The sequence below is a fragment of the Capricornis sumatraensis genome, chromosome X (assembly GCF_032405125.1).
Source record: "Capricornis sumatraensis isolate serow.1 chromosome X, serow.2, whole genome shotgun sequence".
Taxonomy (NCBI): Eukaryota; Metazoa; Chordata; class Mammalia; order Artiodactyla; family Bovidae; genus Capricornis; species Capricornis sumatraensis.
In genome coordinates, this window is record NC_091092.1 from 41,222,364 (window position 1) to 41,244,198 (window position 21,835).

General features: G+C 42.9%; 1 protein-coding gene and 1 non-coding gene across 4 annotated transcripts in view; one reads left to right on the plus strand and one right to left on the minus strand.

The window, feature by feature from the left end:
- Positions 1 to 21,835, minus strand: part of GPC3 (glypican 3) — a 458,636-nt gene that overhangs the window by 10,296 nt on the left and 426,505 nt on the right. The gene's annotated exons all lie outside the window — the stretch shown is intronic.
- Positions 4,654 to 4,761, plus strand: LOC138072132 (U6 spliceosomal RNA). Its single transcript, XR_011144279.1, has one exon. It is a non-coding gene; the product is annotated as a U6 spliceosomal RNA (small nuclear RNA).

Genomic DNA, 21,835 nt, shown 5'->3' on the forward strand with positions numbered 1-21,835 from the left:
TTATATACATAATGGTTAAAATTCACCATGATTAAAAAACTATAGAAGCCAAAAGATAATGGCATTCATAGGTACATCCTAGTTTCTAAGGGGAGTGTGAATGCAGCGTTCCTCTGGCATTTTACTTTATAGAGGAGTGAGTGTGTGAGTATACCTGATACCAAAACACCCACCCCCAAAAGGTATGCTTTGAAATTCACGTTGTCCAAAAAAATTTAAATGGATATTTAAGCACTACCTTAGAATCGCAAATATGGCTCCTCAATTGGGAGTGAAGGAAGAGGGCAATTTTTGTGAAGAATTTTAATCTGAAGCTATTTTAAGAGAAATTTATATACAACTGCAGGAAACTTACATTTACTCTTGTGAGTCACACAAATGTTAAGCTGAAAATGCATTTTTAAAAACATCAATGAAGGAATAAATATACTCTGTCCTCATTACTTTAAAAAACTTAATGGTTTAGAGTCACAGAGCTCTGTTTATGATATAAATTTCGAACATGATGCAGCTACAGAGGTATGCATCATTGGGCTTTGAAGATGTAGAAGGAAGATACAAAATGTCACTTTTTGTAGCCAAATCAAATTGCTGAGGGGGTGGTTAGGAGTGAGGGAATGCCCTTATAGTCCCTTGGAACCCGTGCTTCAAGATGCTTAATAAAAAAACTCTTTGATAGTATTTGACATAGGGCTTTAGACAGATTTGAATGGGAAAACCCCAAATCTGGTACTCTTCCATTTTTAATCAGCTATGGTGGATCTTACAAAAAGTGTACCTGAGAACTAAACTGCTTACAATATCCAACAGCAAAGGAAAGTTACTAGAATAATAGCCAATGGGTCAAAATGGCTCAAGTCCCTGAAAACACTCAGCCTGGGTGTAGGAACATTACAGGCCAGAAACCAACAGGAGGCAAGTGTCCTCATAAAGGAAAGACGAAAAGCCTCTCTAAGTTGTTTTATCTGAAGCTGTTCCCTAAAAACTCTCCAGTTGTGAAATGTCCCCCTCATCATTAATGGGATGTGGGGAACTGAGCCAATTTTCCTGTCAACTTACTTGGAAGAACACACTGTCATCCTGGCTCCCTCCTCCCTGCCCATCTTTGGGTCTGGACTCTCAGTACACCACCATTCACAAAGGTACCACTTCCTGCGTCTGTGGGGCGGGGTTTTGGCTGAGCTGCTTGGCATGTGGGATCTTAGCTCCCCGACCAGGGATAGAACCCATGTCCCCCTGCAGTGGAAGCACGGAGACTTAACCACTGGACCACCAGGGAAGTCCCCCCTCCTCAGTCTTTGGGCAGTGACCATTTCTCCTCTTCTCCTCAGCCTCTCTCCCCCTGCTTTCTCCCCTCCCACCACACTCCTCAGTGCCCTAGCTAGACAAGATGCTCTCCAACGGCCCACTGCTGTCCAGGAAGAAAGAATATGTTCTATTCTGTGACAGAAATAAGACAAATACCCTTTTCCTCAATCACCTATTGAATCGCATTTCTCTCTTCTCAAAGTCCAATGATGGCTCCCTACTGCATGTGGGTAAAGTCCTAGTTCCTTAGCATGGGCATTCATGAGCTTCTTCAACTCATCTTGTCTTGCTTTCCAGTTTCAACTGCCCATATATTTCCCCAAGTACCATATACTGTGGTCATACCACCCCCTTTATCATTTTCTGAGAGTGGCAAGTGCTTCGAGGTTCCCATGCCTTTCTTCATGCTGTTCCCTCCACTTGGGACGGTATCTCTTTTTTTCCTCTCTTTCAGGCTTCAACTTACATGGCTCTTCTTCCAGGAAGCTTTCTTTCCCTTATTACCCCAGTCCAGATGAATCACTTCTCTCTCTGATTATTAACTGGATTGTACTTCTATCATAGCACTAATTTCAATCTGCAGCATACGTAATAGAGTTAGTCACTCAGCTAGACTTGGAGCCCCATCAAAGGAGGAAATGAGTGTCACTCCTCTCTTTAGCTCCTACCTGGTACTGAGCTAGCAGTGACACTGAAAAACTGTGAATATATGCGTGAATCAATGGCCATACAAATGAACATGTAACCTCAGTCTACTGAGAATATGAAGGTGAAGGGCTACCTCCTTAGTAGATACCCTTCCTGAGGAGTCTGTCTTCATCAACTGAAGATTTCCTTAGCAGAAGGAGTCCCACTGAGCAATGATGAACATAAGACAAAGGTAGGGCCAACGGTGTGGGTGGCCCAGGAAGCACATGGCAGCGTTCAAACCCTGACCTTTAGATACCAAAACCGTCCTTTCAATAGCCAGTTCTCATTACCCACAGCATCAGTTCACTGTACTCAGTGTGGACGGAATCTACAAGATTTGCTTCTTACTCCCTTTCACTGTCTGGAACTCGATGCCTTACTGTGTAAGCAAGGGACACATGCCAGCATTCTGTGTGCCACGCTGGGTGGGAAACAGGATTGCTGGTGAGCAGGTTCCATTTCTTTCTCACTTGGAACCATTGTGATTGACTTCCCATACCTTTGACCCTTGCCTTTGCCCTGGAATCTACCCACCTCTGGACCACACCCTGCCCTTTCCATCACCACCAATTCCCAAATGAGGAGCTGTTTGCTGGTGATTGACATTTCAGTGCCTGTCCCTGCAACATCAAAATACAGCTTCATTAATGAAGTCCCTTGCTTGGCTGTAAAAGCACAGAGCAGTAAGACCTCAATCCCTATAGTCACACGTGCTGGCACCCCTTCCCCTTGCAGAGGTCTGTGGAATGGCTGCCAGGAAAATACAATTATGTGCTGGCATGAGAATAAATACAACTCCTTAACCTAAAAGTTCTGTGTTTCATTTCCCCCCTTTTCCATTTCTCTATTCACTTCTTTTTCTCTTTCCATTGCTCTTTAAACTCATTTCCTCTGTCCAATTATTCCCTTCTCTTCTGTCTAGTTGTTGCTTTACTAAACATTCTCTCCTGTCTCTACAGTGATCTTTTCCATATCCTTAGGCAAAGGGCAAGGTTGGAATCCTCTGATGGATTCCGAATGTTAAAGATGCTTTTCTGTTCCTCTGCACTTTGATTTAAACCTCTAACCTGGATTCCATTTGTTTTAGAAGAGGTTCCGAGTATCTCCTTAATCTTCCATCAACGTATCCATGGCCTTCCTGTCTACCCTCGGCACCCTTCCAGCCTCTCAGCTCAGTCTCCTTCATTGCCCCGCCCCCCTACCCGCCAGCTCCACTGACCTACTTATCTGCCACTGCTCCACCCCCTGCACCACGCATACTACTGTTGTTACTTCCCTTCTCTTTCTCATCTCAGACTCTTCTTGCTTCACAGCCATGCCATTTTAGAACTTCTGTTTCACAGCCTTGTCATTCTTCTAAGGGGAAAATGATTTGAACTTAAAAGACATAAAGAACTTTCTTTAGTTACTGCAATCTGACAGTTGCGTAGGCTGCCCCTAGACAGTGAGATCCATCTCTGGAGGTGGTCCATGAGAGTTTGGACAGCCATTTGGTAGAGAGACTGGTGAAGGGATTCAAACACAGAATGAGGGGGTGAAGGTAAATAGCTCCTGATGACCCTTCCAACCCTGAGATTCTAGGATTTCATTCAGGTCTTTCTAGGTCTCATGGCAGGGATAAAGGGTGAAGGGACAGGGTTCAAGTGACCTTTGCATTCCTCCCTTTGACACAGACACTGTCTGGAGAGGAATCTAAAGAGACTGCTTTGGATTCTCTTTCAAAGAAAGGGATCAGTGTCTTTTGGAGACCACGAGTAGCTTAGAGACGAGAGTTTTCAGTTTGCCAAAGAGGTATCAACCAAGACATAAATTTAAGGGAGTAACTATTGACCTGCCTAGGGTAGGGAGAAAACCCCCCACAAAATCTGTCCCACTTATTAAGATAGAGGCTAAGTCTCAGAAATAACGTGAGTATTTATCAGACAATATGAAATGTGCATGGGCCTCCCTGGTGGCTCAGACGGTAAAGAATCTGCCTGCAATGCAGATGATCCAGGTTTGATCCCTGGCCTTGGGTCGGGAAGATCCCTGGAAAAGGAAATGGCAACTCACGCTAGTATTCTTGCCTGGAAAATTCCATGGACAGAGTAGCCTAACCGGCTATAGTCCATGGGGTCGCAAAGAGTTGGATACAACTGAGTAACTCACACACTATTAAACATGCATATATGGTATGGGATGGCCATAAGAGGATGCTGTCCATATAGAAGACAGAACAAGCATCTTAGAATTGTTTCCATGCAAAGGTTTCCCTATCAATAGGAAACAATTATCAGTAATTTCCAGGTGATAGACACCCCGCTCAGTACAGCCACATAATGGTATCATTCAGGATCCAGAGGAAGAAGAGAGTATCTTGTAATAAACCACACCATCACTGACTCAACAGATATGAATTTGAGCAAAATCTGGGAGATAGTAAAGGACAGAGGAGTCTGGCGTGCTGCAGTCCATATAGTTGCAAGAGTATGGGACAGGATGAGCGACTGAACAACAACAAAAATAAACCATAATGGAAAAATATCTGAAAAAGAGTATGTATGCATATATGTGTGTGTGTGTATGAATCAGTTTGCCATTCACCTGAAACTAACAAAATGTTATAGATCAACTATACTTCAATTAAAAAAAAATACATAAAAAATAAATAGGATTGTGCTTGCTTTGGCAGCACATATACTAAAAATTGGAATGATACAGAGACAATTAGCATGGTCCCTGTACAAGGATGACATGCAAATTCATTAAGTGTTCCATATTTTAAAAAAAATTACATAGAGTCAAGGGCAGCCCTAGTTCCTTATAACTAAGAGGCAGAAGTTTTCCATATTGTTTTTACCTGTCTACAGAATAAGGCAAATGTGCCTGTTAACTAAGACAAATACATCTCATTGGCCAATTTAAGAAGGAAAATGTCTGAGAAGAATGAGGCATCAGGCTATAAGCATAAGAGAGGTGTTAGAAAATGAATGATGAGATTTCAGACTGAAAGGTCTTGAAGGGGCAATAAAGAAGCCACATTTAAAGACACTAAAATGTAATCAACAACAACAAAAACAGATCAGAACTGGGGCCTTATAGCCTGGCACTATAAAATGGAAATATATGCTAGAAGTTAACACAAATAATGAACACAGCAACTATACTGCAATCATCTGAAGGAAGACAAGGAATAGGGTGGTAGTATTTATTGGCCGGTGAAAAGCAAATCACACACATAAAGGAGATTTTGATGTTGCGAGAGATTGGGGAAGGATCAGCAATGTGCGCTTCCTGCCTTTATTTCATGGGACTTTTTCTAACCAATTAGGAACAAGAGGTTAGACTGGAAAGTTCTCCCTGGAATCAGAGCTTGCTTCAAACTAAGTTCCAATAGATACTCCCCCAACCCCTCATTTGTACTTTTAAAAGAAATTTATTGAGTACATACCACATTACCTACTTCAAGTAAATTTCAGATATACAGTTCAATGACTTTTAGTAAATTTAGCAAGGTGTGCAACCACTGTAATTCAATTTTAGACCATTTTTATCAGACATGGAGCTATACCCATAAAGTCCCTCGTACCAGTTTACAGTTAATCCCTCAATGGTTTCTTTTGAGTTTCTCATCTTGAGCTCTCTGCATCATCCAATACTGTTGTTGGCTACTTTGTCTTAAAACTTGCTGTCCCCTTCACTATCTGATACTACTTTCTCTCAGGTCCCTCCTCTAATCATTCTCAGACTGCTCTGGGGTTTGTTTTTCTTAAAGACAGGTGTTCTCTCCTTCTTTGACTCTCCTCACTTCTCACTTGATAAGCTTTCTTGAACGTTCTCATCTGTGGCCCTGGTTTTCTCTTTATCCCTAGAGTCCCAAGTCTATCTCTTGCTCAGACATTCTCTGGAAAGTGAACTGTTCTGACCTCAATGTCCCTTAGGCAACTCAGACTCAATAAGCCACAAACAACACAGCGTTTCTATTCCCTTAGCTGCTTTTCTTCCAGTGGGCCCCTGCTGCCCCACCCTCGCCCCAGTTCAGATTAGCTTCAACTAGCCATCCAGTATGTGAAAACTGGATGAAGCACAAGCTGGAATCAAGATTGCCGGGAGAAATATCAATAACCTCAGATATGCAGATAACACCACCCTTATGGCAGAAAGTGAAGAGGAACTAAAGAAACTTGATGAAAGTGAAAGAAGAGAGTGAAACAGTTGGCTTAAAACTCAACATTCAGAAAACTAAGATCATGGCATCTGGTCCCATCACTTCATGGCAAATAGATGGGGAAACAGTGGAAACAGTGACAGACTGTATTTTCTTGGGGTCCCAAATCACTGCAGATGGTGACTGCAGCCATGAAATTAAAAGATGCTTGCTCCTTGGAAGAAAAGTTATGACCAACCTAGACAGCATATTAACAAGCAGAGACATTACTTTGCCAACAAAGGTCCATCTAGTCAAAGCTATGGTTTTTCCAGTAATCATGTATGGATATAAGAGTTGGATTGTAAAGAAAGCTGAGTGCTGAAGAATTGATGCTTTTGAACTGTAGTGTTGGAGAAGACTCTTGAGAGTCCCTTGGACAGCAAGGAGATCCAACCAGTCCATCTAAAGGAAATCAGTCCTGAATATTCATTGGAAGTGAAAAGGGAATTCATAGGGCCTGGACTCCATCTTAGGCCTGTTCATGCTGATCATGCTCAGCCACCTCTCCAATGGACTCTGTGTTTAGTGCCTATGGAAACGACAACAGAAGGATAAGAACCCCTCCAGACAGGCCATAAATTTTTCTGTACCTATCGGAGTGTAACCTTGGGCTTATTGATTATTGGCCAAGTGTTTAACTGTTTAAGCACATAACACGTGAATGATGGGATTATTGGGATTGTATTTACCCTTCCTTTGTTTATGTAAGTCTCAAGGAATCTGGAGTGGTGGGTTCAGACACATACACATGGGGTATAAAAGATTTTCACAAATGCTGGTCGGGGTCCTTGGCTAAGAGGAGACTCTGCCTTGGGCCCGCCGGTGTAATAAACTGCACTCCACTATCTGCATTGTCCTTCTGAGTGAGTTTGTTTCCCAGAACGCGTGGCTACAACAGAAAGACTGATACTGAAGCTGAAACTCCAATACTTTGGCTATCTGATGTGAAGAACTGACTCATTTGAAAAGACCCTGATGCTAGGAAAGATTGAAGGCGGGAGGAGAAGGGGACAGAGGATAAGATGGTTGGATGGCATCACCGACTCAATGGACATGAGTTTGAGTAAGTTCTGGGAACTGGTGATGGACAGGGAATGCTGCGGTCCATGGGGTCACAAAGAGTCAAACACGACTGAGTGACTGAACTGAGCCATCCAGTTGCCCAAGCCAGAAACCCACAAGTCACCCTAGATTCCTTTTCCTTTTTCATCCTCCTGGTCTAATTAATTCTCACATCCCATGAATTCTGCTTCCTTAATATTTTGTGACTTGTTCCCCTTCCCAGCGCCACTGCTTATTCCCACTACTGCTTATATGACATTCTTCTAACCGCTCCCCTGGTCTCCTTCTCATGTAAACCACCTTCCACACAGTTGATAGACTCCTTTTATTTTGTTAATTTTTGAAGTACTCAACACATGAATATGTTCTTAAAGCTAAAGATTGAAACAATACCTGAATATATGGAGTAAAAAAAAAAAAAAAAAGCCAGCCACCTTTTCAACATGTCCCTTTCCACAACTCCAAAGAGGTAATTACCAGTAAATGTATTTTCTATGCATGTGCTACAAGGTCTTGGAAATCTTTGAATTTTAATAAATGGAGAACTGCCTCATTCCTTTAATCACTGTGAGAAATTCCATAGTATGAATAGATATAACAGTGCTATTAGGCATTTTCCCACTGATAGACATTTAGTTTGTTTTTAACTTCTCCCCAGCATGAACAAGGCTGTAGTGAACATCCTCTGACATTCTCCAGGGGATCTTCCCAATCCAGGGGTCGAACCCAGGTCTCCCGCATTGCAGGCAGATGCTTTAATCTCTGAGCCACCAGGGAAGCCCTTTGAAAACATGGTGTCTTTCTTTCAGGAATATTCCGAGAATAACACTGGAAAGTAGGGATGGAGGCTATGCATGGGAGATAAGTTGCAAGACAGTAGGACAGAAGTTGGGAAAGCTGGGTTGGAGAAGATTTTGAGAGTAAGGAGATTATTTTTTTCTTAAAATGATGACATTCAGTTCAGTTCAGTTCAGTCGCTCATGAGTTCAGTTCAGTTCAGTCTCTCAGTCGTGTCCGACTCTTTGAGACCCCATGAATCACAGCACGCCAGGCCTCCCTGTCCATCACCAACTCCTGGAGTTTACCCAAACTCATGTCCATCGAGTCGGTGATGCCATCCAGCCATCTCATCCTCTGTCGTCCCCTTCTCCTCCTGCCCCCAATCCCTCCCAGCATCAGGGTCTTTTCCAATGAGTCAGCTCTTCGCATGAGGTGGCCAAAGTACTGGAGTTTCAGCCTCAGCATCAGTCCTTCCAATGAACACCCAGGACTGGTCTCCTTTAGGATGGACTGGTTGGATCTCCTTGCAGTCCAGGGGACTCTCAAGCGTCTTCTCCATCACCACAGTTCAAAAGCATCAATTCTTTGGTGCTCAGCTTTCTTCACAGTCCAACGCTCACATCCAAAAATGACCACTGGAAAAACCATAGCCTTGACTAGACGGACCTTTGTTGGCAAAGTAATGTCCCTGCTTTTTAATATGCTATCTAGGTTGGTTTCCTTCCAAGGTGTAAATGACTTTTAATTTCATGGCTGCAATCACCATCTGCAGTGATTTTGGAGTCCCCCAAAAATAAAGTCTAATACTATTTCTGCTGTTTCCCCATCTATTTGCCATGAAGTGATGGGACCAGATGCCATGATCTTTGTTTTCTGAATGTTGAGCTTTAAGCCAACTTTTTCACTCTCCTCTTTCACCTTCATCAAGAGGCTTTTTAGTTCCTCTTCACTTTCTGCCATAAGGGTGGTGTCATCTGCATATCTGAGGTTATTGACATTTCTCCTGGCAATCTTGATTCCAGCTTGTGTTTCTTCCAGCCCAGTGTTTATCATGATGTACTCTACATATAAGTTAAATAAGCAGGGTGACAATATACAGCCTTGACGTACTCCTTTCCCTATTTGGAACCAGTCTGTTGTTCCATGTCCAGTTCTAACTGTTGCTTCCTGACCTGCATATAGGTTTCTCAAGAGGCAGGTCAGGTGGTCTGGTATTCCCATCTCTTTCAGAATTTTCCACAGTTTATTGTGATCCACACAGTCAAAGGCTTTGGCATAGTCAATAAAGCAGAAATGTATGTTTTTCCAGAACTCTCTTGCTTTTTCGATGGTCCAGCGGATGTTGGCAATTTGATCTCTGGTTCCTCATAGAGGATATTAATAATATGCTTATGCGTGTTAAGTCACTTCAGTTGTGTCCGACTCTTTGCAGCACTATGGACTGTAACCCACCAGGCTCTTCTGTCCATAGGATTCTTCAGGCAAGAATGCTGGAGTGGGTTGCCATGCCCTCCTCCAGGGAACCTTCCTGACCCAGGGATCGAACCCATATCTTTTACATCTCCAGCATCAGCAGGCAGATTCTTTATCACTAGTGCCACCTGGGAAGCCCATCAATAACATAGGATGATATTAAAGCATCTTTGGGGAAAAATCATCTTATCACCCTACTGCAACAGCTATTTTTAAAACAGACAGATATTCACTTAAAGCACAGGAGGTACTTCTGAGTTATAACAAATCCGTCTGGTCACAACAGCCACAGAAGACCCAGGAGTCACAATGACCCACTTCCAATGCAAGGGGCATAGGTTCAATCCCTAGTGAGGGAATTACGATCCCATGTGCTGTGAAGCACAGCCCGCCCCCCCAAAAAAAACCCCTAATATTATGCTAAACTATATAAACTGGATTGTGGAACAAATCCTAGTACATAAGCTGTCTTTGGTTATATCCATTTTACTATTGTATTCCATTTTTATTTTCACAGTTTTAGAAGGATATTGAGAATACTTGTTAGAGCAGAGAATCCAGATCATTAAGGGGATGGAAACTAGATCTGAGGAAGTGAAATGAAAATATAATTGTCCTGTGATCTCTGATTCACTTCTAAAATTGGTGACATCTTGGTCCTGAGACCCACTTGGCTGAGTTTTTAATGCCACTAATAAGTTCATTGCTCAGCCTGCAAATTCACCACCACATTAGCAGCAAGGAACACTATAAGGGGGAATCAAAATGAGCAAACTGTAATTAGGTATGCCATGTCACCAGAGAAAGTAATTTACTAAAGGGATTACCATGATTAAAGATGCATTCTCCTTAAATAGAGATTGTTTTCTTCCATTGATTTGTCCCAATCAATTCCCCCTATGTCATGCAGTATTCCAGTTGGACAGCACTTTCTGTTGTCTTTTTAATTTCTCTGCCAAGAGATTACAGAAAGTAAGTCGAGCTTCTGCAGTCACTATAATTTCCTCACAAATGGAAGAAGTATTAACAGAGGACTATAGAGACAGATTACAGCTTAGGTCACCCAGGGGAGAAATCCGAAGCCCCCTTTTGACTAACAACAAGGTAAGTAATCCTCAAATCTTTTTTTCCCCTTAGTATTAAGCCTAAGACCAAGTTTAGGAGGCCTCCTTTTCAATTTGATTTTTTTTTTCTTTTTTTGGCTTCACCTTTCTCATGCCCTAGGCAGGCAGGCAGAATGTAGAGGGTACAGGGCCCTGGATACAGACTTAGGCAGCATTCTTCACCCCCCAGTCTCTCTCAGCCTGCCTTATTTACCTCGTGACTTTTTTCTCTTTCCCTAAAACCTCTTCTAACCCTTGCCGTTTCCATAGTGCTCTTTGGGCAGAAAATAGGACTGAAAATGTATCAAATTCTGGGTCCTTATATTTGTTACAAATAGCCGACTTGTTCTAAAAGATGTCATTTTAAATGTGATATCACCGATAACCCCTTGAGGTGGACGAGTGGTAGCCATGGCTGAATGGAAGGGTGTGTGTTATGTATGGTTAGTCCAGTGTAATTAACTCATTACTTGCTGAGCACTAGGAACATTTATTGACGTCCTGAGAACCATGCAGGCCCAGCACCGCAGTTCTCATAGACGACAGCCATCCTCAAGGAGTCCATCTGGGGAAGCGCAGCCCATGAGTATGAACCAGAAGCCTTGTTTGCTAGACACTATGCCAGGTGCCCTGGGGGATACAGAGACGAGGAAAACTCAGTCGTCGACCTCGAGGACCTCTCTATCCTGTCAGGAAGAAGAGACAGGAACAAAAATCACTGTATCCAGGTTAGAATCGGGAAGTGCCACAAGAAAGGCAGGAGCTGAGTGCAGTGGGGGTTCTGGGCAGGGGTGGAGCCTGACCCTTGCACCTTTCTAGTTCTGCCTGTAAGCAGAGAACCCTTGGTTACTGAGCACCAAAGTTGTACTGCTTCTTAAGTGAGAAGGATGAGAAGTATGAGAAGATATGGAAATGTGATTTCTAAACCTTAACGTGCTCTACAAGTGTGTTATTTTTTAAAATATAAATTTATTTGTTTTAATTGGAGGCTAATTACTTTACAATAGTATATTGGTTTTGCCATACATCAACATGAATTCACCGTGGGTGTTCTTTTTTGTTACTTGAGAAAACCATAAATAGTAGTCCTCTCTCTGGAGAGACACTGCTCTAGAGCCAAAGTAAATCTCTCCTGCTTTCCCCCCTCCCAGCCCACCCCTCCTCTCTCTCTCTCTCATCTTTACTGTGTGATGACCCATGGAGCTCAGAGAAGGATCTTGTCGTGTCCTTCGGTCTCAGTCACTGACTGACAGGAAACCTAGGTCAGTAACTCACGGCCGGATGTGAGCGGGTGTGGAGGGCCCCCTGCCCTCTCACACGGGGTTCTCTGTCACTGCGTCATTTCCAGCACACCGCTTCACTGGTGTTCGGTGTATCTGAGCACAGGCATGGTGGGCTGCAGCTGCTCTTCAAATGAAACCCTAAACCCTTTCAAACACTCGGCAATCTTTCTACTTTCTCTGCTTGCGAGGCTCCGAAGATTTCCCTCCGTACATTTTTCCAGCATGATGTGTGATGCCAGTTAGTCCAGAGAGATTTATGAGAATGTCATTTACATGTAGTCTCCCTTAAAAAGGAGTTCCCTTTCCCCTGGAGTTTTTGCTACTAATTATCTGTCAGTTTATTTGCACATTTTATGAAACGAAGAGCAAATAGATGCCCACTTAAAAACAAACACATGTGGATGGATTATTTTGCCAGTCCTGATTATTGAAATACAGACAAAAGTCAGAGATAAAGAGGTTGGATGCAATGAGCCAAGGGTGTGACAAAATCTCATATTCTCATTCCTCCTTAAGGAAAGGAAAGGAAACTTCCTTCAACAATGTAGGACATGTCTTACTGAGGCCTTAAACACATACACCACTTTCCAAAGAGTTTCTGGCTGAGAGGCTCTACTGTGCTAGCCTTGATCACTTTCCAACTTCCCTCACTACCTACCCACCCTCTGTGCCCCCATGCCTGTCTAAAAATACCAACTCACCTTGGGTAAGAAGCTGTAGTTACGGGAAGGTTTCATCCAATAGATTGGTAAACAGACGATCAGCCTGAATGACTGAAATTAGCAAGGCTAATGCAATGTCACTATTCAAAACAGCACCAATTTGGAATTTCTTAATGGCCTCAGGAGAGGGAGTCTTTATACATCCTACAATCTCTCTTCATTCTTACCTAAATTCCTTCTCATAGATGTTATGAATGGCCTGTTTTGTAGCCAACACAAACTTTGTCCAGTAAAATAATGTCAAGAACTCAGAATGAAAAGAGATTAGCTGTTCCTGGCTCCTGTTATTTTAAAGCAGAAATAACTTTGGCTTCTACTGATTCATAGACAAAGCTTGAAATGCAAAGCATGCTCAACTCCAGATTCAGCATGAAAAGGACCTTAAAATATGCCCAAGTGCAAGTAATGGACTTATTAAAGGGAAGAAAAGAGGCACTTTTCACAGACTCCCAAGCTCTTTAGTCCTGTCATATCAGTAATCTTGCTTAAGAATTTCATTCTATTTACATTTCTTCTCCCTTTAAATATCCTCAGGACGCACATGGCATCAAGTATTGAAGCTTGTAAGACATTAATTTCTTTATGTTAATAATGGAGAAGGCATGTAAAGTGCACAAGTGATAGAACTTGGAGCACTTGCAGCGATTTCAATAGGAATTAAAAATCAGTTCTGTATTTTTAATTGAACACCTGATAATTCATCAACACATATTTGGGGAAGCAAACTTCCAGGGGCTTCTTTGGACTCTTTTCGGCATTGTTCCAGACCAAGTGCATTCTTCACTAGGAAATTTAGTTTATATTTGATGACAAAAGCATGAACTCCACCATTTGAGTGATTATGAAAACCTGTATAAATTCATAATAATATGGCTTGAAAGCCATAGTATATAAAATACAAAGTTCTAAAATATACACATGGCACACACATATAGACTTTCTGTTTTAACCTAAGAGAACTTGAAAGAATGAAATTAGGCCCTGGAAAACTTCTGGGCATATTGGAATATTTGTGTAAAATCAAAAAGGTGAAGGAGTCATGAAAACCTTCCCAAGCAGCATTAAAATAAGGAGGCCACCTGGTTCAGTTTCCCTTAGAGGTATGAGATTCTAGTCTTGAGTTTCCCCAAGATCAAGAATAAATGAGGAGGTGGGAGGGAGGTTCAGGATGGAGGGGACACATGTATGCCTATGGCCGATATTATAATTATCCTCCAATTAAAATAAATAAATAAATTTAAAAACAAAGAATAAATGACTTGATGTCTGTGCCTTAGTCTCCACCTGCAATATAGGTAATGTGGTAAGGTAGAACTCAGATGGAATTTGCACAGCCAGGTCCATTCTGGAGAGATGCTACTCTGCTTCCACTGGATTAGTTTGAAATGAGGATCACCATCATGGAGCTGTCCCGGGAATGTTAGGATCTAGAAGGGCAGTGTCAGAGACTGAGGGTCCCAGCTTCCTAATATATTCTCCCAGGTCCCTCACCTACTAGCTATGTGACCACATTTTAAAAAATCTGAGCTCTTGATTGCTAATCTGAAAAGTGAATATAATACCACTGCCTTCACAGGTTTATTGAGGGAATTGACTGAAATAATGCATAAGTCCTAGTTTGTGGACCAAAGAGAGGGAAATGGTCAGGAACAAAGAAAAAAAAGACAACTGAAAAATGTTTCTGTTCCCTGAATAGGCTGAGTTTGGGTATATTTAAATTTTATTTAGGAACCAATAAATGAAGCTGAGCTACAAGAATCCAAAACACTTGGAGGATGAAAGAGGCAAGCTGGCTATCTAATGCTATGGAAACAAGACAATTCAACTTTCTTTTTTAGAAAGTCAGTCCAACTGATTAGTGTCTAGATAGTTAGATTGAGTTTGAACATGCAATTAGTGGTACTTAATGTTGCATATCTAGAGCCAGACATCCTGGAATGTGAAGTCAGTGGGCCTTAGAAAGCATCACTACGAACAAAGCTAGTGGAGGTGATGGAATTCCAGTTGAGCTATTTCAAACCCTGAAAGATGATGCTGTGAAAGTGTTGCACTCAATATGCCAGCAAATGTGGAAAACTCAGCAGTGGCCACAGGACTGGAAAAGGTCAGTTTTCATTCCAATCCCAAAGAAAGGCAATGCTAAAGAATGCCCAAACTACCACACAATTGCACTCATTTCACATGCTAGTAAAGTAATGCTCAAAATTCTCCAAGCCAGGCTTCAGCAATACGTGAACCGTGAACTTCCTGATGTTCAAGCTGGTTTTCGAAAAGGCAGAGGAACCAGAGATCAAATTCCCAACATCCACTGGATCATGGAAAAAGCAAGAGAGTTCCAGAAAAACATCTATTTCTGCTTTATTGACTATGCCAAAGCCTTTGACTATGTGGATCACCATAAACTGTGGAAAATTCTGAAAGAGATGGGAATACCAGACCACCTGACCTGCCTCTTGAGAAACCTGTATGCAGATCAGGAAGCAACAGTTAGAACTGGACATGGAACAACAGACTGGTTCCAAATAGGAAAAGGAGTACATCAAGGCTATATATTGTCACCCTGCTTATTTAACTTCTATGCAGAGTACATCATGAGAAACGCTGGACTGGAAGAAACACAAGCTGGAATCAAGATTGCTGGGAGAAATGTCAATAACCTCAGATATGCAGATGACACCACCCTTATGGCAGAAAGTGAAGAGGAACTAAAAAGCCTCTTGATGAAGGTGAAAGAGGAGAGTGAAAAAGTTGGCTTAAAGCTCAACATTCAGAAAACGAAGATCATGGCATCCAGTCCCATCACTTCATGGGAAATGGATGGGGAAACAGTGGAAACAGTGTCAGACTTTATTTTTGGGGGACTCCAAAATCACTGCAGATGGTGACTGCAGCCATGAAATTAAAAGTCACTTACTCCTTGGAAGAAAAGTTATGACCCACCTAGATAGCATATTCAAAAGCAGAGACATTACTTTGCCAACTAAGTTCTGTCTAGTCAAGGCTATGGTTTTTCCTGTGGTCATATATGGATGTGAGAGTTGGACTGTGAAAAAGGCTGAGTGCCGAAGAATTGATGCTTTTGAACTGTGGTGTTGGAGAAGACTCTTGAGAGTCCCTTGGACTGCAAGGAGATCCAACCAGTCCATTCTGAAGGAGATCAGCCCTGGGATTTCTTTGGAAGGAATGATGCTGAAGCTGAAACTCCAGTACTTTGGCCACCTCACGCGAAACGTTGAGTCATTGGAAAAGAGTCTGATGCTGGGAGGAATTGGGGGCAGGAGGAGAAGGGGGTGACGAGGATGAGATGGCTGGATGGAATCACTGACTCGATGGATGTGAATCTGAGTGAACTCCGGGAGTTGGTGATGGACAGGGAGGCCTGGCGCGCTGCGATTCACGGGGTCGCAAAGAGTCGGACACGACTGAGCGACTGAACTGAACTGAACTGAATGTTACATATATTAGAAATAATCTGATTCACAAAATCTGCTCAAATGAGGAAGTAAGGAGGTGGTTACAGGTAACTAAAGATATGAAATGTTTTCTTGCATAAAGTTCCTGTGACTGTTTTGAAATGCCAGATACTAGATTTCAGATATAAATCAAGTTGTCACTCCTCATAGCTTTGTGACTGGTAAAAAGCAACAGGCTAACACATCAAGTATTTTTGAAATAACAAAGTTCAAATACTTCTTTTTCCTTTGCAGGCAGATCAGTCTACTTAACCCTTCATTTGCTGACAAGGTTTCCCTAAATTGTATTCCTCCAAAGCCAGGACTCTGGGCCCAGGTATCTGTAAGTATGTGATTTAGCCAGGTCTGGCTCTATGTCCCATTTCCTATGTGTGTACCATGATCATTTCTAAAGATGGGGTGTCCTGTGTCATGGCCCTCAAAAATGTAGGGGTGGAGTTCTGGCCAACTGTTCACCAGACTTCATTTCCCATGCCAACACTTTTTCTAGTACTTGGGAGGAGTGTGCTGAAAGGTTGGGACAATGCCAAATTATGAATTCATAACCTAATAGGAGCTTAAAGTGATCCCAGAATCAAGTCTGAGATTTTGACCCACCCTCGAGTGACCTGCCACTGTTAGTCGGCCTTGAGACCATTTAGCAACCTGGATCTCTGTTACCAGTCCACAAACTCCTTGGGGGAGAGGGATCCTGGATCCGCAGAAGGAACAGGAAGAAATCAGATAGCCCCACGTTGTTAACGCGTCTACCTGGGACAAAACTGAGAAGACAAGTGTATCTCTTCCCATTTTAATGTCCTTTGCATCATGGTCCTTCCTTGTCTTCTCAAGAGATTTGCTGACTTCACGCTGTCTTGTAGCAGATCAGGGCAACTTTCCTAGGCTAGCACTGCTCCATCAATACCCAATTCTCTCAACATGTCCCTCTCCCCCATTACAATACAACAGTCTCAAGCCCTATTTCTGCAGAGCCCTGGGTTTTGTTTAAGTGACAATGAGTGCTCATGAACAAATCAGAGACTGTCATCCCTTTCCTGTGATGCATACTGTATAAACTCTAAGAATGCAAAATAGATTGGGGAGGAAGGTAATATAGGATAGTGGTAAGAGTCCTAGACCGGGAGCCAGAAACAGAGATGTCAATAACGGACCAACTATATACTAAACTCTGACTTCGGGCAAGTTACATAACTTCTCTGGACCATAGTTTCCTCACCTGTAAAAACAGTGTTGCTGTAAGGTTGTGTGAGAACACTTAGCATGGTGTCTGGCACAGAGCGGGTACCTCCAAAATGTAAACATTCCAGAAAAAGGCAAATAGGGATGGGAGATTCCTGGCCCCTCCCCCAGGCCCTCAAGATATAAAAGAACACTCATAAAGGGGACAACAGAGGGATGAGATGATTGGATGGCATCACCAACTCTATGGACAAGAGTTTGAGTAAGCTCCAGGAGTTAGTGATGGAAAGGGAAGCCTGGCGTGCTGCAGTCCATGGGGTCACAAAGAGTCGGACACTACTGAGCTGAACTCTTCCGAGGTGGTGCAAGTGGTAAAGAACCTGCCTGCCAATCCAGGAGACCTAAGAGACATGGCTTTGATCCCTGGGTCAGGAAGATCCCTTGGAGGAGGGCATGGCAACCCACTCCAGCATTCTTGCTTGGAGAATCCCATGGACAGAGGAGCCTGGTGGGCTATAGTCCATCGTGTCGCACAGAGTCAGACATGACTGAAGTGACTTAGCATACAGCACACATAATCTTATGTACTTCAATTGTGCACACCAGTGGACCAAAGCTACAGGGGACTTTAATTCTTATGTAGATTTAAATCTCTCCAAAATAATTTATGAATTTTTCTTCTCTCAAGGATTCTTTTGGCAGAACCAATACAAATATGCTAGTAACACAAACCACAAGAAGAATGGAAGATGAACAATCAATATAACCACTACAAAAATATCAGGCAGCTGCTCTTCTTTCAACTGGTTCAAAGTTGCTAAGTCTTCATGCTGGTGTCTCCTTTTTAAACAAATATGTTACTGCAGATGGTTTATATCCTTTCCACTCAACTGTGGGATTTCACATGTATGGGAGGTGCTAGGCAAAGATGCAGAAACTGTCACGTCTTTAATACCCCAGTAGCGTGCAGTCAGGCTTTCCCAACGCCCACCACCCTGTGCTCTTTCAGTTCCCTGGGCTCTACTCCTGACCTCCAAGGTAGCCTTGCAGGAGTGAATGAAAGCATACCTTGGGAGCAGTTGTCACATCTCTGCTCAAGAATCACCAGAGCCTCCCTGCTGTTCCTAGGATTAAGTACAAACTCTTTGGTTCTATACTTTCCTTCCTCCTGGAGAGCACATATTATCACATGTGGCCTCTTCATCCTCATCATGTCTAACAATGTGTGAGGCACAGAGGAGGTATGCCATAAAAATGTGTGAATTGAGCTGAAATAACTGGCTGAATTAAATTCTCTCTGAGCACCTTGTCTTCAGCCCTTGCACCTTCCCAAGTTAATGCAGATGAGGGCATTTTCCCATGCCATAAACTACCTGCATACAGTTAACCAGAAAGGGACTTGGAAAACTTTGATGGTGGCCACTAAAAATCATCAAGTGACCCATCCTCAAGGGACCTTTGTAACTATGGAGCCCTTAACAGATTTATGCTTTTTGGGAGAACTGAGCTATGAAATAGCGTGAAATAAGAAGGAGAAAGCATTCCTGGCATGCCACAGGCAGCAAAGGGAGATTCTGAGGAAAAGACAGACCTGAAAGCAGATCCAAACTCCACCCATCGCCAGCAGTAAGACTTTGAGCAAGTCACTTGACTTCTTTTAGCCTCGGTTTTGTCATCTCTGCTGCTGCTGCTGTTGCTAAGTCACTTCAGTCATGTCCGACTCTGTGCGACCCCATAGATGGCAGCCCACCAGGCTCCCCCGTCCCTGGGATTCTCCAGGCAAGAACACTGGAGTGGGTCGCCATTTTCTTCTCCAATGCAGGAAAGTGAAAAGTGAAAGTGAAGTTGCTCAGTCGTGTCCGACTCTTAGCGACCCCATGGACTGCAGCCGACCAGGCTCCTCTGCCCATGGGATTTTCCAGGCAAGAGTACTGGAGTGGGGTGCCATTGCCTTCTCTGTTTGTCATCTCTCAGTTCAGTTCAGTTCAGTCGCTCAGTCATGTCCAACTCTTTGCAAACCCATGAATCGCAGCACGCCAGGCCTCCCTGTCCATCACCAACTCCCTGAGTTCACTCAGACTCACGTCCATCGAGTCAGTGATGCCATCCAGCCATCTCATCCTCTGTCGTCCCCTTCTCCTCCTGCCCCCAATCCCTCCCAGCATCAGACTCTTTTCCAATGACTCAACTCTTCGCATGAGGTGGCCAAAGTACTGGAGTTTCAGCTTTAGCATCATTCCTTCCAAAGAAATCCCAGGGCTGATCTCCTTCAGAATGGACTGGTTGGATCTCCTTGCAGTCCAAGGGACTCTCAAGAGTCTTCTCCAACACCACAGTTCAAAAGCATCAATTCTTCGGCACTCAGCCTTTTTCACAGTCCAACTCTCACATCCATACATGACTACTGGAAAAACCATAGCCTTGACTAGACAGAACTTAGTTGGCAAAGTAATGTCTCTGCTTTTGAATATACTATCTAGGTGGGTCAAAACTTTTCTTCCAAGGAGTAAGTGTCTTTTAATTTCATGGCTGCAGTCACCATCTGCAGTGATTTTGGAGCCCCCTCAAAATAAAGTCTGACACTGTTTCCACTGTTTCCCCATCTATTTCCCATGAAGTGATGGGACTGGATGCCATGATCTTCGTTTTCTGAATGTTGAGCTTTAAGCCAACTTTTTCACCCTCCTCTTTCACCTTCATCAAGAGGCTTTTTAGTTCCTCTTCACTTTCTGCCATAAGGGTGGTGTCATCTGCATATCTGAGGTTATTGATATTTCTCCTGGCAATCTTGATTCCAGCTTGTGTTTCTTCCAGTCCAGCGTTTCTCATGATGTACTCTGCATATAAGTTAAATAAGCAGGGTGACAATATACAGCCTTGACATACTCCTTTTCCTATTTGGAACCAGTCTGTTGTTCCATGTCCAGTTCTAACTGTTGCTTCCTGATCTGCATACAGGTTTCTCAAGAGGCAGGTCAGGTGGTCTGGTATTCCCATCTCTTTCAGAATTTTCCACAGTTTATTGTGATCCACACAGTCAAAGGCTTTGGCATAGTCAATAAAGCAGAAATAGATGTTTTTCTGGAACTCTCTTGCTTTTTCCATGATCCAGTGGATGTTGGGAATTTGATCTCTGGTTCCTCTGCCTTTTCTAAAACCAGCCTGAACATCAGGGAGTTCACGGTTTACGTATTGCTGAAGCCTGGCTTGGAGAATTTTGAGCGTTACTTTACTAGCATGTGAGATGAGTGCAATTGTGCGGTAGTTTGAGCATTCGTTGGCATTGCCTTTCTTTGGGATTGGAATGAAAACTGACCTTTTCCAGTCCTGTGGCCACTGCTGAGTTTTCCAAATTTGTTGGCATATTGAATGCAGCATTTTCAGAGCATGATCTTTCAGGATTTGAAATAGCTCAACTGGAATTCCATCACCTCCACTAGCTTTGTTCGTAGTGATGCTTCCTAAGGCCCACTTGACTTCACATTCCAGAATGTCTGGCTCTAGATGAGTGATCACACCATCGTGATTATCCGGGTCATGAAGATCTTTTTTGTACAGTTCTTCTGTGTATTCTTGCCACCTCTTCTTAATATCTTCCACTTCTGTTAGGTCCAGACCATTTCTGTCCTTTATCGAGCCCATCTTTGCATGAAATGTTCCCTTGGTATCTCTAATTTTCTTGAAGAGATCTCTAGTCTTTCCCATTCTGTTGTTTTCCTCTATTTCTTTGCATTGATCGCTGAAGAAGGCTTTCTTATCTCTCCTTGCTATTCTTTGGAACTCTGCATTCAGATGCTTATATCTTTCCTTTTCTCCTTTGCTTTTCGCTTCTCTTCTTTTCACAGCTATTTGTAAGGCCTCCCCAGACAGCCATTTTGTTTTTTTGCATTTCTTTTCCATGGGGATGGTCTTGATCCCTGTCTCCTGTACAATGTCACGAACCTCATTCCATAGTTCATCAGGCACTCTATCAGATCTAGGCCCTTAAATCTATATCTCACTTCTACTGTATAATCATAAGGGATTTGATTTAGGTTATACCTGAAGGAGCCTAATTACCTCCCCCACTAGCTGCTGCACACATTACATGAGAGCATTTATGTCAAGTTCCTCGTAGAAGGCTTGATATTTAGTGGGATCTCAATAAATATTTGTTGGTTAAAAGTGGAAGAATGACTAATTTTCCCAAATAAAGCCATTAGCCTCAGAACTGGACTGGGCAGAATACTTCCTTTGAATCATTCTTCCATCTAGAGCTTGCCAGGCTCCATGATGATACCCACTCCCCAATGTGTATTGCTGGCCCAATGGATTCTGTTGAAGATTACGATCTGTTTCAATGATGTGTCTTCTGTCTACCACAATGAGTGAGTCATTTGTCTAGGGTGCAGGTGCTGACAGTGGCAGTGAGGGATTCCTATGTGTAGTTTAAGAACTATCATCCACCTCCAGATGCCAACAGGGTGGCCCTCCTCTGGAGAGGACACATGAGGCACTTCTGTTCATAACATGGGGCACTAGGACTTACTGTGGCTTTTCAACTTTTTTTTTTTTGGCTTCCTGACTGAGAACT